The sequence below is a fragment of the Rhipicephalus microplus genome, chromosome 1 (assembly GCF_043290135.1).
Source record: "Rhipicephalus microplus isolate Deutch F79 chromosome 1, USDA_Rmic, whole genome shotgun sequence".
NCBI classification, from domain to species: Eukaryota; Metazoa; Arthropoda; class Arachnida; order Ixodida; family Ixodidae; genus Rhipicephalus; species Rhipicephalus microplus.
The window spans coordinates 49041613-49059618 of record NC_134700.1 but is presented as its reverse complement, the minus strand read 5'-3'; the positions used below and the strand labels follow the sequence as shown (position 1 = coordinate 49059618).

At 46.2% G+C, this 18006-nt stretch overlaps 1 protein-coding gene across 3 annotated transcripts in view; it reads right to left on the bottom strand.

Annotated features, from left to right (window-relative positions):
• The window catches only part of LOC119178501 (uncharacterized), a 123249-nt gene that overhangs the window by 40890 nt on the left and 64353 nt on the right, over positions 1–18006 (bottom strand). The window contains exon 1 of one of the 3 annotated variants that reach the window (XM_075866949.1): positions 6701–6829. The exons of the other annotated variants lie outside the window; for them this stretch is intronic. The gene's annotated coding sequence lies outside the window, so the exon portion shown is untranslated. Of the gene's footprint in view, positions 1–6700; positions 6830–18006 lie in introns of those variants that run through there. 3 annotated transcript variants of the gene reach the window in all.

Below are 18006 nucleotides of genomic sequence, written 5' to 3'. Positions count from 1 at the left end.
TTTTTTTACCGTGCACGCTAGCTCCTCAAGCTGGAAACGCATACCGAGTTTCTCGCTAAAGAAAAGCAGCACGTGTGGCGAACGGCGTTATTGGCTGCACGAAGTAACAAAAGAAAGAAAACAGTAGTCTCCAAAGGGTGGGATCTTATCTGGTTCGTAAAGGGAAAAGGACAGAAAAGTGAGCCCCGTAACTATCTGCCTCAGGTGTGACACCTCAACAGTAGCTCACAAGGAATGGTGGTAAGGAGGGACAAGGATCAGGATAAAACGTATATATAGAGAAAGGAAAGGAGAGAGCAAGGCGCAAGGACAGTGAGCGACTGAAGTAAAGAGGGGATAGGAAAGATGGAAACGGTCGCAGGAGTCCGAGGACGAGCACAACTCGACGAGAGCTATTGTCGGCGTTAGGTGTTGGCGTAGGGCGAGTCCAGTCGGCCAGCGGTGCTGTATAGTCGGAGATCGGCGGCAGGAGATGGCTTGGCCAGCGCAGTCGGCCAAAACTGCACTGTTGTCGGAGGTCGCGAGGGCACAACTGGTCGGCACGTAATCCAGCGAGCGAGTCCCCAGCTTCTCACGCGCGAAACGCCGTTTTGAACACTACGCAATGCATTCGCGTTCCCTCACGATTCTCTTCAGGAAGGTGGGGGAAATTTCGTCAAATAGTATCTCCGAAATAACCAATTAAACCGCAAGTAAAAGTATCTCAGTGTCTGTTTTTATGTTTGTAACCCATGTGTCTGTATTTTGTATTCTATATCTTTATCTGGAATAACTTTTTGAAGTATGTCTGGCCGGCGCTGGTTTGAGGTATTTGCCGCATTTATTTGTGCGACGTCCTTATTGTGGTCCTGCAACACATTTACACATAATCGCCAGATGTCTTCGTTAAAAAAGCTTCTTCCCTTACGAATCTACTGCCATGAAAATTTTGTTAGAATGTGTCTATTGAGAACGGAGTGAAAGTGATTTGCCGCAAGCTTTAGGCACTTTCTCTCTCCTTTTGTACCCCCGAGTGCGCTCAAAGTTAACAGGTAGCCCAAGGGGGGCACAATATTTTAACACACAGTTGAAAGAACAGTTCTATTGAACCTATGTAAGTAGGGAAAACTTGTACCCGAGAATAAAAAAAAGCCACTCGCATTTCCTTACGGGAGGAACTTGAGCGAATGCGTCGCTGAGGAGGGGGGGGGGTGGTATCACGTGAATGTTGTGTAGCCGGGTATGCTTTGGGAATGCCTAATTGCTATTTTTCGTTATAGTTTTCATTATTTGAATGAAGAAGAAGCGTTGCCGCCAACGAATGGTGAGACGCTGTTGTGTGAACCGATGGCTACATATACGCGGTGGCCACTGAAAGGTTGTGCAGGGCGAGCAGTCGAGTGGTGATGGTATTAGGAGCGAAAGTTCTCCTACTTTAACCTTGTTCCACGTCAGGCATAATCGGCAGTATCACCAGAATAGTATAGTAGATTGCGCTGTTTTATATAAAAGTACATTAACCGCAGGTGAGTGAGAATAGTCTAAATGGCGCTGTACAGCTACTCCCTGATTGGCTGCTGTGCAGGCTGTGTCTGGGTGTGTGGAGAACAAGTGCCTCTCTCAGTCTCCTGGATAGTCACTGTACTCATCCGATACTTGGTAGGACATGGAAGAAGTTGAGCTGTGGGTATGGAGGGCCGTGGCGGCTCGTGCTCATCGCTAGACGCATCAACAGACAAACAGACAGACAGCCTGACAAAAAGCCAGACAAACAAACATACATACATACATACATACATACATACATACATACATACATACATACATACATACATACATACATACATACATACATATATACATACATACATACATACATACATACATACATACATACATACATACATACATACGTACGTACGTACGTACGTACTTACATACATACATACATACCTACATACATACAGGCAGACAAAGACGCGGACAAACATACAGGCTGACAGACAGGCAGACAGATGGATGGACAGAAGAATGGTCGCATGAACGCACGCACGAACCAAAGGACGCATTGAAATACGAACAGACGCGCGGACGGACTTTTGCACTTACTAACGCACAGAAAGAAGCACGGGCGGATGGACAAACGCATCAACCTACCCATCATCAGCCACTCCATAAATATGTTAGCATTTTAAAGACGAAATTCTCTCTTGGGGATCTTCGACACGCGAAAATTTTTGTGTGTCTGTTTGTCTGTCTCTACATTTGTCTGGTTGTCCATCCTTATTAGTGCCGGGCGCTTCAAACGGCACTAGCTGATATCCCAAATGGCCGACTCCATCCGCAGCTGCCACCAATGTTGCTTGAGGTTCAGCGTTCTTACCCGTGCTATTGCCAATTAAAAAGCAATTATCGTACACATCTGAGGCACCATAACAACACGTACACATTTTGTACGTGCGTCTTTTACTAGAAAATACATACATGAGTTATTCTAAGCACCATAGCGTTCATCACGCGGCGCTGACCATGCAACGCTTGCTGAAAAGAAAAGTGTTTCTAACGCTTTGCTAAGACGACACAGTGGCACGTACCCGTCGCCTTGCGTTCTACACCTTATCATCTCTGAGACGGCTCGCATGCCTGTCTCAGATCCACACCATTCGCTTTCCAAGATAACTGCCAGATAGCGCTCATGTCTCACGTGTGATGTGAAACATGTGCATCTTACGTCACAATTCTTACAGACATAAATCTAGTTTTTGGTTGGCTAAGTACTTCGACTTGCTGGCGTGAGCCACCACTTGATCTAAATGGTACAGCCATATCAGTCCATCCATCCATGACATGACTTGGTGGCTTCGTTCGCCTTCGTTGTACGCTTGAGACACTCTAACGCAGCGCCTCTAGAATACAATTCACCTATTTTCTTGTGCAAAATTTGAAATAGACGTTTTGTTCAACCTCTCCATACTCATGTCTTTCGACGACATTTGCAGATAATTCATAATGTATTTATTTAATTATCTATTATTTATTTTCCAAATACTGTTAGCCTTTCGGCTGTCACAGGGATCGGACATTCTAAGAATGACAAACATCAATACATTCAAATTATACAGCAATTGAAACAGCAACACTTGAGCTTGGAAATGTTGCATGACATACTTTGTAAACACCGGCATTGAGTAAAGGAAAAACAGTGCAGTCGTAGTAAGCATACAAATAAATTATGCAGATATGGGTGCCGAAATTTTTTTACTAGCAAACGCTGGCTGCGCCGGCCTCACGCGATGAAAGAGGGAGAGCGATAGTTTGCCCGAGACGTAAGTAGGCGGCACGAGACGTGCGGCACGAGCATGCGCGGTGGGGTCGCCGATGGCACCGCAGAGAGCGCATTAGCGAGTAGGTGCGACTATAAAAAGCTCCACACATAAAGAAATCACAGCATATCCATAGAGTGAATAATGATGAGCTGGGCGTAGCGTCCGTCAGTCAGCTCCCGCTTCCGTTCGTCCAACTGTGCGTCCGTCCATGTGATCGTCCGTGCTTTCGTCCCTCCATTTGTCTGTCTGTGCGTCCATCCAGCATACATCCGCGAGTCTGTCCGTGCGTCAGTCTGTGCGTCCGTTTCTTCGTTCTTTCGTGCATCCGTCTGACCATGCATCTATCCGCTTGCCCATTCATTCGTCGCTCTGCTTGTCTGACTGTCCGTCTATGCGTCCGTCCGTCCATCTAGTGAACACTCAACGTACCACCATATTGCGTCTTTTAATTAAAAATTGTTTATATGAAAGTACCGTTAGTCATCGCACATTCTAAGGACTAAACGAGAGGTGGCTACCTACTACTACTACTCCTACGATGTACTACATGCATCGCCGACGCGCTACCCACGGTTTAAGGAGCTGCGCCCCTAAAAACAGCTAGAACGAAATCACCTGGCAGAACCGAGAACTCATTCTTTCCTCTCCTCCGTTCTTTTTGTGTCCAGCACTGATCGCAGAGGTGGGTCCCGCAGGCACGTGTGCCGGAAACCATTCGAAGGGCATAGGGATAATCCTGCACGCACGGAAATTGAAGTCATATTCTGTCATAGCCCCCCTCCCCCTTTCTTTTTTCAGAGTGCTTCTTCCCGACGAATGGATGGATACAAAATTAGGTCGGGAGGTGCACGACTCAACGCGCTGCGGGCTGCTTCTACGTTACGTTGGGACAGTCAGGCCAAGTCCAACCATCGCATCATGGGCCCTTGGGACAGCCCACAGTAGATCACCAACATCGGGGCCTTTGACAACAGATAACCACTTCTTTTTATTGAACTGGTCCATGCGCCACAACGAGAGGCAACACCAGAGCATGTGGTCTCGGCTAGCGAACTCGTTGCTTGACGGTAATTTATAACACCTCTTCATGGATACAGTTTCTGTCGAGCAGCGTTGTGTCCTCCAGGGTTCATTGCCTGAAGTAATACGGTTTCACTCTTCCGACATGCACAGCTTACGTGCAATGCCATGGCCGTAATAAAATAACCTGTTCCTCCGGAATGAATTCGTAGTTGAGCGAGCCAATGTGGTGGAGCACTTCATACGGATGAAAATAGCGGCTAAGCAGTTTATCCGATAGGCCACGTATCCGTAATGAAATCCACACGCATACTCTGTCTCCTGGTGCGTACTGAACGTTCCTTCGTCGCAGATTCTATTGACGCCTCTCGCTTTAAGCTGCTTGAGAATGAGATATTGTGCCAACTTTCTTGCTTCTTATGCTCATTATATACTGCCACAGTTCAACACTCGCAGGAGATGCGTACAACAATTTGCGTCCTAAAAGCCACCACACAAGTAGAAAAAAGCCGTGATATGGAGCGCTGTCCTGTAGGCACCAAGATGCTACGCCGCGGGATCGGCACGATACTTGAGGTGAAGAGGAAGAGACCGACGACATTGGAAATAGCGAGCAAGGGACACTTTGGCTGACCATTTAGTTTTGAGTTTACGGGCAAAGATTCGCCCTAAATATTTTTTATAGTACCAGGTGCTATATTTATTGGTAACATTCTGGTCAAGGTGCTGGGTATGATTTCAAGCCCACTACAGGCAAGGGAGATAAGCCCAGATCCCAGAAGATTGAAGCCAGCAGAGTAAACACCTGGCCACCAACGTACGAGTCGCCAACTACGTGGTGAACAGCCCAAGTTTGGGCCCCGCATTGATCTAGCAAGATCTTTTAAGACCTCAAGCACAAGCGTCACTGCGGTGGCTACCCAGTCAATGCCATCTCCATCTCACCTCATCGTGGATTCACCACGTACACTAGAGGTCTTCCACAGTGACACCGTTAAAGATGCCGAGGTCTGGCTCAAAGGCGTCGGGCGCGTTGCACGTGTGAATGGTTGGGACGGAGCCCGGAAACTTCATTACGTTCACGTCGCCCTGCAAGACTCGGCACGTACGTGGTTTGAGAACCACGAAGCGTCTTTGCTGTCGTGGGACGTCTTCCAACGAGAGCTAACCACAACCTATCCGAACACGGACCGCAAAGAAAAGGCAGAGGCTGCTCTTCAGGCGAGGAAATACCAGAATATTGAGAGCGTGGCCATGTACAAAAAAGACATGTAGTGGCTTTTCCGCCGAGCCGACCAAAACATGGCCGAGGAGAAAAGGTTGCGGCACCTAATGCGCCGAGTAAAAGAAGAGATTTTTGCAGGCCTGGTGCGTACCCTGCCCCGAACTGTGGCGGAGTTCCGTTCTGATGCAACAACCATGGAAAGTACTGTACAGCAACGTGCGCGACTGTACAACAGAGACATCGGCGTCTCTTCAGTTAGGGCGGAGTCAACAACCCTCCCAACCAACGTTGACGCCCTCCGGAAAATGGTGAGGGCTATCGTTAAGGAGGAACTCCAGAAACTGCAACTCACCCAAAGTCCTCCAGCGATGCCCTGAATTGCGGATATTGTACGTCAAGAAGTGCGGCAAGCAATTTTTCAAACACAGCCTCTGGTGCCCCACCGCGTGCAACCAGAATTTCAGCAACAGCTGTCGTACGTGCAAGTCGTACGGCAAGACATCAGACGCCCAAATTTTGTTTGAGCAAGCTCCCGTTATGCCGCCGACGTTTGCTTGCAATACGCTACAGCGGATGCCAGAAGCGAGGCTCTGTAAAATTGATCTACGGTGCACTGCAGACCGGCGGCCCCTCTGCTACCACTGTGGGGAGCCAGGTCATCCTTATCGGCCATAACCACTACCGTCGAGTCAGGCTACGTGGTTTCTTCCCAGTGAATGCACCCTGCCCTCGTAACGGTGAGCGCCCTTACGAAATCGAAGAATTTTTATTTTCGCGCTATACCTCTTCGAACACTCAGCGACATAAATCGCAGTCGATTTCCCCGATGCGCAATAGATCGCCGAGCCCGCGCCCATTATCTACTTTCCAAGGCGTCATTCACCAAGCCCGCGACCGGAAAACTAGAACCAGCGACCTGTGGAGGCAGGGTCACTGATTTTCCGAAAATTGAAAACCCTCCATTGTTAACAAGATCAGACGACGACACTGACACAATAACGGATAGAACGGACAAGTGCAGTTATGAAGAAATGACATACGAGCTACAAGTCAGAATCGATGACGTCGAGACCATAGCGTTAATCGACACTGGGGCAGACTACTCCGTAATAAGTAGCATGCTCGCAAAGAAGCTAAAGAAAGTACTCACTCATTGAACCGGACCGCAGATAGGCACCATCAGAGGGCATTCAGTCTCCCCGTAGAAATGTGCGCAGCGAGAATGAGAATAAGAGGTCATGTGTATGTCAGCAAATTTGTTGTTCTCCCCCAATGTTTCCGTGAGGCAATTCTGGGCATGAACTTCCTGCAAGCAAACAGTGCCATCATCGACTTGTCGAAATCGTAAGTTTCTTTCTCTACAGAGAACGCTGTTTCCACGTGTCATGCGGAGCAACCAATCGTTTTGTCTGTTCGTATTGTGGATGAGAGTGTGAGAGTGCCGCCACATATCAGTGTGGCAGTTGCCGTGAAAAGCGACGTTTTTCGTGAATATGCCGGACTAGCTGATAGACATATCGAATTGCTACTCACAAAGGGGATACGCGTGGCGAGATGCCTAGTGAACCTGTGGAACGGATATACTGATGTGCTGTTTACTAACTTTACCTACGAGGTACAGCATGTGGCGAAGCGAGCAGCCATAGCATCACTTCATGACAACCTACCAGTCTCAGATGCTTGAACTATAGAAAAAGAACCAAGAACTTTCTCAACAGTGAACGTTGTCCTTCAGAATTTAGATATTGACCAGGAGCTTTCGCCCCTGTAGGAGGCCCTATTGTGGAGTTGATCAAAAATTCACAAAGTGTTTTTCCTCTTCATCGAATGTCCGACGTGCTCCCGTAGCAAAACACTGCATATTAATCGAAGGACATGTTAGACCAGTACGTCAGCATACATACTGAGTAGCTCCAAACGAAAGCGAGGCAATCAAGAAGCAAGTACAGGAGATGCTCGAAGACGACGTGATACAGCCCTCCAAAAGCCCATGGGCATCACCGGAAGCACTTGTGAAGAAAAAGGACAACACCATGCGGTTCTGTGTTTACTACAGAAAACTCAACCTCGTCACGAAGCGGTACGTGTACCCACTCCCACGAGTCGACGATACGTTAGATAAACTGCTCAATGCTCACTTTTTTCATCGTTGGACCTTAAGAGCGGGTACTGGCAAATAGAAGTCGACGAATGATATCATGAGAAGACGGCGTTCGTTACACCCGACGGACTTTACGAGTTCACTGACACGGCTTACGAAGGAAGGCGTAACATTCATCTGGCAGAAAGAGCAAGCAGACGCCTTTTCTGAGTTACGACGGCAATCACAGTCACCTCCCATACTTGCCCATTTTGATGAAGAAGCCAACACAGACATTCATACGGACGCCAGCAACGTTGGCCTCGGTGCTATTCTTGTTCAGGGACAGAACAGCGAAGAAAAAGTTAAACTTACGCAAGCCACACTCTGTCGAAAGCTTAGTATAATTATTCAGCGACCGGAAAGGAATGTATCGCAGTTATATGGGACATCAGTAAGTTTCGTCCATATTTACAGGGTAGACCTTTCCGAGCCATCAGCGACTATTATTCGTTGTGTTGGCTTGCAAACCTCAAGGATGCTTCCGGAAGACTTGCTAGATGGAGCCTGCGTCTACGGGAATATGACATCACCATAGTCTACAAGTCTGGCCACCAGCACAATGACGCGGATTGCTTGCCACGATTACCAGTACAGACCTCGTCTCCTGAGCATAAAGATTTTGATTTCTTGGAGATGTGAATGTCTCAGAGATGGCTCATGATCAGCAAATGAACCCAGAATTACTTCTGTCCATTTACCACTTGGAGGGGCAGCAAGTCAAAGTACCGCGAGTTTTCGTACGTGGACTACACTCCTACGTACTCCGCAACAACGTTCTGTACAAGAGAAACTTCGAACACACTGTTGAAACGTTCCTGCTTCTGATACCATCGTCACTGTGAGCGGAGATTTTAGAAGCGTGTCATGATTACTTATCAACAGGTCCCTTAGGCATTAGTAGGACTTTGGCGAGAATCCGTCGATGATATTACTAGCCACAATTGATGAATTCAGTACAGCACTATGTCAGATCATGCCGAAAATGCGAAAGACGCAAAGTACCACCCATAAAGCCAGCAGGTCTTTTGAAACCAATAGAGCCAGCAAAAGTCCCATTTGAACAGGTGGGAATGGTTTTGCTAGGATCATTGCTATGTCGTAGTTCGGGAAGCACTGGATAGTTGTAGCAACCGACTACATGACCCGGTATACGAGAAGTCATCTCTCACAAAAGAAATGGCCAATGAATTGGCGCATTTTTTGTGACCCAGATAGTGCTGCGACATGGTGCACCTAAATTCCTTATACTTACAAAGAAACTGCGTTCACTGCCAGGCTAGTACAGTCTGTCATGGAACTAACGCACAAGAATTACAGAAGAACTACAGCGTACCATCCGCAAACTAAGATTAGGAATTGTGGGGTTTAACGTCCCGAAACCACCATATGACTATGAGCGACGCCGTAGTGGAGGGCTCCGGAAATTTAAACCACCTGGGGTTCTTTAACTTGCACCCAAATCTGAATACACGGGCCTACAACATTTCCGCCTCCATCGGAAATTCAGCCGCCGCAGCCGGGATTTGAACCCGCGACCTGCGGGTCAGCAGCCGAGTACCTTAGCCACTGGACCACCGCGGCGGGGCCATACGCAAACTAACGGTTTAACTGGAAGTCTGAACAGGACGCTTACTGACGTGATTGCGATCTATGCGGACGTCGAGCATTGGCCTTGGAACGCCATATTACCATATGCTACATTTGCATACAATACCGCAGTACAAGAGGCAACCCACTTCATGCCATTTCAACTTGTTTATGGTCGGACAGCAAAAACAATATTAGACGCGATGCCGACTGTCAACAGCACGAATGAAGAGGACCCTGATATTAGCGAATATGTAGAAAGGGCAGAAGAGGCGCGACAACTAGCACGGAAGCGCATCATTCAACAGCAGGACGTCGTCGCACACCATTACAATCTAAGACGAAGGGGCGTTCAGTACTCCCCTGGAGACTAGGTGTGGGTCTGGATCCCTGTACGTGCCCTTGTCCTGTCAGAAAAGCTTACGCGGCACTATTTTGGACCTTACAGGGTTCTTCGTCAGCTAGGCCCATCAAATTACGAAGTGACCCCTAATGGTAAAGTATGCCTATTACGACGCAGGATTCTCCCGGAAGTTGTACTTGTAGTACAGATAAAACCGTACTACGAAAGTAACTGAACAAGTGAACTGACTCATGTCGTCTAACACAAGGACAAGTCCTATAGTTTACAAACTGTCAGCTGGCTGTATGCATCGGGGCCATGCGTGCTAGGAGGGGGATTAATGCCATAGCTTGACATTCGCAGAAGACGCGTGCAACAATTTGCGTTCTAAAAGCCACCACACAAGTAGCAAGAAAGCCGCGCCATGGAACGCCGTCCTGCACGCGCCACGATGCTACGCCGTGGGAGCGGCACTAGACACGAGTTGAAGAGAAAGAGACCGACGAAGTTAGAGACAACGAGCAAAGGATGTTTTGGCGGACCATTTAGTTTTGCGTTTACGGGCACAGTTTCGCCCTAAATAAAAAGTTTGTTAGTTCCAGGTGCTGTATTTATTGCTAACAATAGAGTTATTGACGTCATAGTTCTTCTCGGATGTTTCGCAGACAGGAAACATTGTGTATAATGCCCTGACTACGATTCATCGAAAAAACAAGTTGAACTGGCGTCATCCATGTTGCCTCTTGCATCACGGTATTATAGGCGATTGTTGCATACGACAATATTTTATTCTCTGTACGTTGTTTTATGTCCACGTACATCGACAACATATCAGCCAGCTTTTTGTTCAGTTTTTCGGTAAGACCATTCGCTTGAGGATGGTATGTCGTTGTTTTTCTAAACTGGTGTGCGTTAATTTCATGATAAACTATTTCAGACCAGCCGTGAGTACAGAGACTCGGTCCGTGATCAACACTCCTGAAACTCCACGCCAGCTGCCACAGTATTAGTTGGAAACGAAGAATTTGGCTACTTCAACGGCTCACCTACAAACAAAAGTTGCTGCCTTGGCATATCCGGCTAGATAGTAGGTCGCAAATGTTATCCACTATTTCCCCATTGTAAACGTTGGAAATGGGCCCAGTAATAACATTCCCAGTTGTGGTAATTAGACATCTGGTGGTTCTATTTATTGAAGGAGACCTGCAAGTTTTAACTACCGGATTTTACGCCTTTTGCAGTCCCGGCAAGTTCTGACATAGTGTCTTGCAGAGTTTTGAAACTTCGGCCAGCAACATATAGTATGGATGTGTGCTAGCGTTCCGCTTGATACGAATTGTCCAAATGATAGATCGTCGTGGCAAGCCTCCGAAATCTCTGGTCACAGAAGTGAAGAGACGACATGTAGAAATGTCTCTGTAATGTTTTCAAAGCTCTTTTTATACAGAACGTCGTTTCCTGGGAACGAATGCTGGCAAGCTGCACGAAAAAGCTCGTGGAGCATTGACAGACTGCCTTTTAGGTACCTGATCAACAGGAGTAGCTAAGGGTAGAGTTGCTGATGGTGTGTTATCTCTGACGTCACAGCTCTAAAAAAAGCAAAATCCTCTCCATACTAAGTAGAAATAGAAAAAACCGGTTGGTTCGGAGCAGCTGACAAGCAATGTGGATCAGTGTGCTTGCAACCGAACTTACACACAACCGCGATATCATACTCCTCTAGTTGCAGGCTCGATTTGGCAAGCCATCCACATGGGTCCTTTACTTTAGCCAGCTAGAATTGCTGATGGTCATCGCTTACATCCCGAAAAGCCCAACTAAATAAGCATGATGCAAACTTTCAGACAGCATATATCACGGCAAGGTAATCTTTATAGGTCGCTGAGTAGTTCACCTCGGCTTTCAAAAGAGTGTGACTGGCGTACGTAATCACTGTTTTTGTACGTTTTGCCATTGAATGAGTACCTCCACAAGACCTAATAAACTTGAATCCATGCGGATATTGCTTTCCGCTTCCTCGTCAAAGTATGCCAGAACTTGATGGCTTTGAGGACACTTTCGTAGTTCATTGAAGGTAGTCTCTTGTTCATCACGCCATACGAACAGCATTTTCTGTTTTGTGAGCCGCTTTAGTGCTTCAGCGATTCATAAAAATTTTTGACGAACTGTTGGTAATAGGCGCAGAGACCTAAAATTTGCCTTACAGCCTTTTCTTCGTTTGTTTCAAAAATTTCTCGACAGCCTCAGGTTTTTCGGTGTCTGGGCCGACGCCTTCTGCTCTGACAACATGGCCGAGAAAAAGGAGTTCGTGGAAGCTGAAAGGGCATTTCTGTTTATATACAAATGCACGCGACTACATAGGCAAACACCCACATGTGCTTTATATAACTGGTATGCAGTTGCGTAACGATGCCAAAAGCAACGTTGATATTAGCAACACCAGAAGGGCTAATATAAGAAGCGCTCGTGCTCATGACGATGGTAACCACGGAGACTGCTGCACCAATCAACATCAGCAGAGGGTGTGTAACTACAATTGACATTAACGCGGCGGTACGGCTGTATCGTAGGGGTACTTTTGTAAAAATGATTGAAAAGGCAGCACTGCAACCAGAATCAACGTTTCGCGAACATTAGGGCCTATTCGAGAAGTAGTTCCAGGTGATGGAGTGGCTCGGCGGTAGAACACCTAATTTACACGCATAATGCTGGGGTTGGATACCTTCTGGAGGCTCGACATTTTTTCTTTGAATTCGTCTGGTCAACGCTGCTGATGTGAAGTTGATGTTATTTGGCGCTTTGTGACCCACGAACCATTTGTTGGCCAAAGAGGGCCAGTTCGTAGGACAAGAGATGTAGACAATGATTGTGATTGGTGGCTGTATAAGGGCCTTAAAATTCCTCTCCCTAAAGCAGATAAAAACATAGATGTAATGAAATCATGACCATGCCATAAAAAGTGTGCGGTGTGAATGAATGACAAAATTTTGTGACTATAAAAACCATGGTGGACATGTATGGCATAAGCACTAGTGCCTCGATTGTTCACACCCTTGCGTCCAAGGGTCGTGAGGCAAGTGCTTTGTTCAATGTAGGTTCCGCAGCGGAGGCCTCTCTGGAGAGGTCGCTCCACGGAATATTCGGATATATGACATGAAAAGTACGAACTTCTTTCAAAAAGCTAACAGCGAATAATGTGTGAAAAGTGGTTGCCTACCGACGAACATAGCAGGATGTAGTGATATCTGTTGCCCGTAGGGTAATGAAAAGTGTGTTCTTCTTAGCGCGTCTAATTCTTTACACTGGATCAGAATGTGAAATACGCTGAGCGCTTCACCACATGTATCACACAAAGGTGGATTGCCACCACAAACAAAAATGAATATGTAGTGTATGTGCGTCCTGTTCTCAACCTTGTATTACTTCTGTGTGGCGTAATTTTAATACTGGCAGCCAATGACTAAGTTGCGGCCTAATGACATGCCATTTATCACCTGTGTGTGTCTTATGTGACCTGCCATTGATCCCTCATCTTTCGTTTTAGAAAAGGTTTGAAGTCGAGCGCAGGAATTGGTATAAATGTATTGGTAGCGGTTTTCTTGGCCGATCCAACTAGCTGGTTTACCAGAACGTTGCTTTGTATTTTGCGGTGCCCTGGCACCCAACAGAATACAGCATGCTGCTTGGATCAGTAGACTGTGCATAAGCGAGAATAAAGCGAGATAACGACAGGGTTTTTTTTTGCTTTTTAGGAGTCTTAGAAGCTTTTACTACACTTAAGGAATCCGCATATATTATTGCCTTCTGTTCTATTTGTTCAATGTGTTTAACGGCCGCAAGTATCGCATAAGCTCGCCAAGGAAAATGCTTGATTTAGAGTGCAGAATGCCGGCTTCCGAAAAGGATGGGCCGACGGCTGCATACAAGACAGTAGTGTCGGAACTTAAAGCATTTGTAAAGAACTCAGAACATGTGTGTTACTGTTGTAGTTTTAGGAGGTATGTCTGGATACGTGCAATCGGTGCATGCTTCGTAACTTCCAAAAAAGACACGTCGCTATCTATCGCTTGCCATTGCCACGGTGGCAGCCATACTGCGGGAGCCATCAAACGGTGTTCAAGTCGCACACCGGCTACCTTCGCTAGGCCCCTCACAAGGAGTGGGTAGGGCTGTCTTATAGAAGACCGTTTCTTAAACACATCAAGGCTTGACATGTCGTTAATTGTGGATTGTGATGGGTTATCCTTGTCTGCAATTACATTGGGATAATATTTAAAAGACTTGCAATATCTCTGTAGGGGGAGTGACCATTCATTCGATTCCACGTACAGGCTTTCCACGGTGCTAGATCGAAAAGCACCCGTAGAGAGACGGATGCTTAGAGGATGAACAGGGTTAAGCATTTTAAGGGCAGTAGGTATTGCAGAGTGATATGCTATTGCCCCAGAGTCTAGCCGGGTACGTACGAGGCTTTTATACAAATTGATTAAACACTTCTTGTCACTTCCGCACGTATTGCGTGACAACGCTTTTAAAATATTCGTAGCTTTTATGCACTTGTTTTTAAAGTATTTGTTGTGTGGTATGAAGATTAGCTTGGTGTCTAAGATTAGGCCTAAGAATTTATGTTTGGTGAGAACGGAAAGACGTCGCTCATGCAGTTGAATACCTGGTTTGGTATGAATCTCTCTCTTCCTGGCGAACAAGACACACGTGCTTTTTTGTGCCTTCAGTCGCAGCCCGTTTTAAGGTTACAAGACCTAAAACAAAGCGGGACGTTGGCAAAATATCTACAATAAAACATATTGCGGGGAATGAACAAGCGCAAAGAATTCATTTTGATAATAAAAATTGTGCAACTAAGTACACCATCTTACGGTACGCCTGTTTTGTGAAGAAATAATTTATAAAGAACGCTGATGATGATGATGAGTAGTTTTTGGTGGCGCAAGGGCCAATTGATGGCCAAAGAGCGCCATTTCAATTGACTACAGATATGAACAATGATATGGTGCGTGGCTGTAAAGGGGCCTTAAAATTTCTTGCTCTAACGCGGGTTAAAACATGAAAGTAATAAAATCATGACAGTGGCGTGACATATGTGTGGTGATAGCTGATGGCAAAATGTCGTGATAATAAAACCATGATGAAGATATAGTCAGCGCAACCACGACTACTCTATAGAGGTCGTGCTACGGATGACCTCGAAATATCGGGTGAAAGCTTTGCACATCTTTTAAAAACGTAAAAAGTGTTTGCAGTTTAAAAAGCGTATCCCTACCGATGAGCATCCCAGGATGTAGAGGGAGCTGCTGTCGGTAGGGCAGTAAAAAGTGCTTTTTTCTTACAGCATCTAGCTCATGGCACTGGACGAGAATGTGGAGAACCGTAAGGGGCTCTCCACATCTCTCACAATATGGTGGATCACCGGTAGACAGAAGAAATCAATGTGTAGAATGTGTGTGTCCTGTTCTAAGCTATGTTAGTATTACTTCCGTGTGTCGTGATTTTGATAGTGGCGGCCAATAACCTAGTTGCGGCTTAATAGCATGGAGTTTATTATCTGTGTGTTTATCCCACATGCTCTGCCAATACCCCCTGAGCTTTCGTTTTATAAAAGGTTTTAAGTCAAGTGCAGGGACTGGTGTTGATGCATTGGCAGTAGTGACATTGGCGCAAGCAGCCAGATTGTCAGCCAGAACGTTCCCTTGTATTTCACGGTGCCCTGGAACCTAGCAGACAACGACATGCTGTTTTGATGTGTAGAGTGTGCACAGAAGTGAGTAGAGTGACACCAGCACGGGGTTCTTGTGTTTTTTAGGAGTCTTCAGGGCTTTGACCACGCTTAGGGAATCTGTGTATATTACCGCCTTTTGTAATTTTATCTGTTTAATGTGTTTTACGACCGCCAGTATTGCGTAAGCTTCTCCTGTAAAATTGCTTGCATTAGGATGAAGAACGACGGCCTCGGAAAAGGATTGGCCTATTGCTGCATATGACACAGAAGTGTTTGACTTTGACGCATCGGTAAAGAACTCAGGGCATGTGTATTTAGGTTGTAGTTCTAGAAAGTATGTATGTATGTGTGCAAGTGCTGCGTGCTTTGTGACATCAACAAAAGAGACATCACAGTCTATAAGCTGCCACTGCCATGGTGGCAGATATGTTGCAGGAGCCATCAAATTGTGTTCAAGAGGCACACCTGTTTCTTCGGCCAGGCTCCTTACACGCAGCGCATAGGGCTGCCTAAACGAAGGACGGTTCTCGAACAAGCCAGAACAAGACAAATCATTAATTGTGAAATGGGAAGGGTCTTGCTTGTCTGCCTTCACCTTCAAAAAGTACAAAAAGGACAGGGAACATCTTTGTAGGTGGAGCGACCATTCATTCGAATCCACGTACAGGCTCTCCACAGGGCTGGTGCGGAAAGCACCCGTAGAGAGGCGAATGCCTAGATGGTGGACAGGGTCGAGAATTTCCAAGGCTGATGGTGTTGCCTACTGATAACTTATAGCACCATAATCTAGGCGTGTGCGTACGAGGCTTTTATATAAGTTAATTAAACATTTCCTGTCACTACCCCATGTAGTGTGTGACAACACTTTCAAAATGTTCATTGTTTTTAAGCACCTGTCCCTTAAATACTTGATGTGTGGGATGAAGGTTAGCTTAGTGTCTAATATGAGACCAAGAAACTTGTGCTCGGTCTTCACTGACAAAGGTTGACCATGCAAGTCAATGTCGCGGTCAGGATGGAGGCCCCTCTTTCGGCTGAACAAGACACAAGTGCTCTTTTGCGCGTTTAGTATAAAACCATTCTCGTTTGCCCATTGAGATACCTTGTTTAACCCTAGTTGAACTTGACGATGGCACATTGAGATGTTGCACGATTTGTAACCAATCTGCACATCATCGACATATATGCAGTAAAAATATTTCGTGGGAGAGACAGGTGCAAGGAATTTATTTTAACTATGAAAAGTGTACAGCTCAATACACCTCCTTGTGGCACTCCTGTTTCTTGGGCAAATACTCGAGATAAGACAGTGCCAACTTCGACACGGAATGAACGGTTGGACAGGTAGCTTTCGATAACTGTCAGCATCCTACCCCGCACACCTAATTTTGTGACAGGTCTCGCAATATGCCGAAGCGCCATGCAGTGTCGTATGCCTTTTCCATATCGAGAAACACAGAAAGAAAAAATTACTTATGAACAAAAGCGTCGCGAATTTGTGCTTCGATACGGACAAGGCGGTCAGTGGTGGACCGAGCCTCTCGAAACCCACACTGGTATGGGTCATGTAGGCCCCTAATTTAAAGGAAGTGCATCAGGCGCCTGTTAATAATTTTTTCAAAGACTTTGCAAATACAGCTGGTTAATGCTATTGGCCTGTAGCTGGAAACTGAGGCCGGGTCCTTGCCTTGTTTTAGGATTGGAAGAATGATAGCTTCCTTCCAGGCTGAGGGTAGCTCGCCAGAAGACCATATCGCATTATACAGAGAGAGGAGAGCTTTCTGGGTTTCAGTGGGCAGGTGTTTTAACATTTCATATGCCACACGGTCCGGGCCTGGGGCAGATTTATTGCAGCAGGCAAGTGAGGCCTGCAGTTCAGCCAAACAGAAAGGTTCGTTGTATGCCTCATGTGTTCTGGGCTTGCGCTCTAATCTCTGTTTTTCTATTGCGGTTTTGTATCGTCGGAACGCTTCACTATAGTGTGTTGAGCTGGAGACCTGTTCAAAGTGCGCTCCGAGAGTGTTTGCCTGGTCTTCATAACTCTCCCCATGTGTGTTCACTAGAGGAAGCGAATGTGCTCCTAGTCCTGCCACCTTACCAACCATGCTCCAGACTCTCGACTCATCTGTGTATGATTTAATGCCCGATACAAATTTATGCTAACTTTCTCTTCTCGCCTGTCGCCGCGTCCTCCTTGCTTGCGACTTGACGTTCTTAAAATTTACAAGATTCTCGGCTGTGGGCGAGTCTCTAAGCAACCTCCATGCCTTATTTTGTTTTTTCCGAGCATCACGGCACTCATTATTCCACCATGGTATTCGTCGTTTCCTTGATGGTCCACATGTTTGGGGAATACATTTTGTTGCTGCATCAACCAAGAAAGCTGTAAAGTAGCATACAGCATCCTCTATGCTCAATGCCGCCATGTCAGTCCAAGATATTAAAGTCATTTTTTGAAACTTTTCCCAACCGGCTTTGTCGGTGAGCCATTTGGGAACTTGTGCAGGACATGTATTTGTTATTGATGTGCTGATAACGATAGGAAAATGGTCACTACCATATGGATCATTAATGACTTCCCATTTAGGTAGAGGCAGGAGTGATGGGGATATTATGATGAGGTCTATTGCTGAGTACGTATTGTTA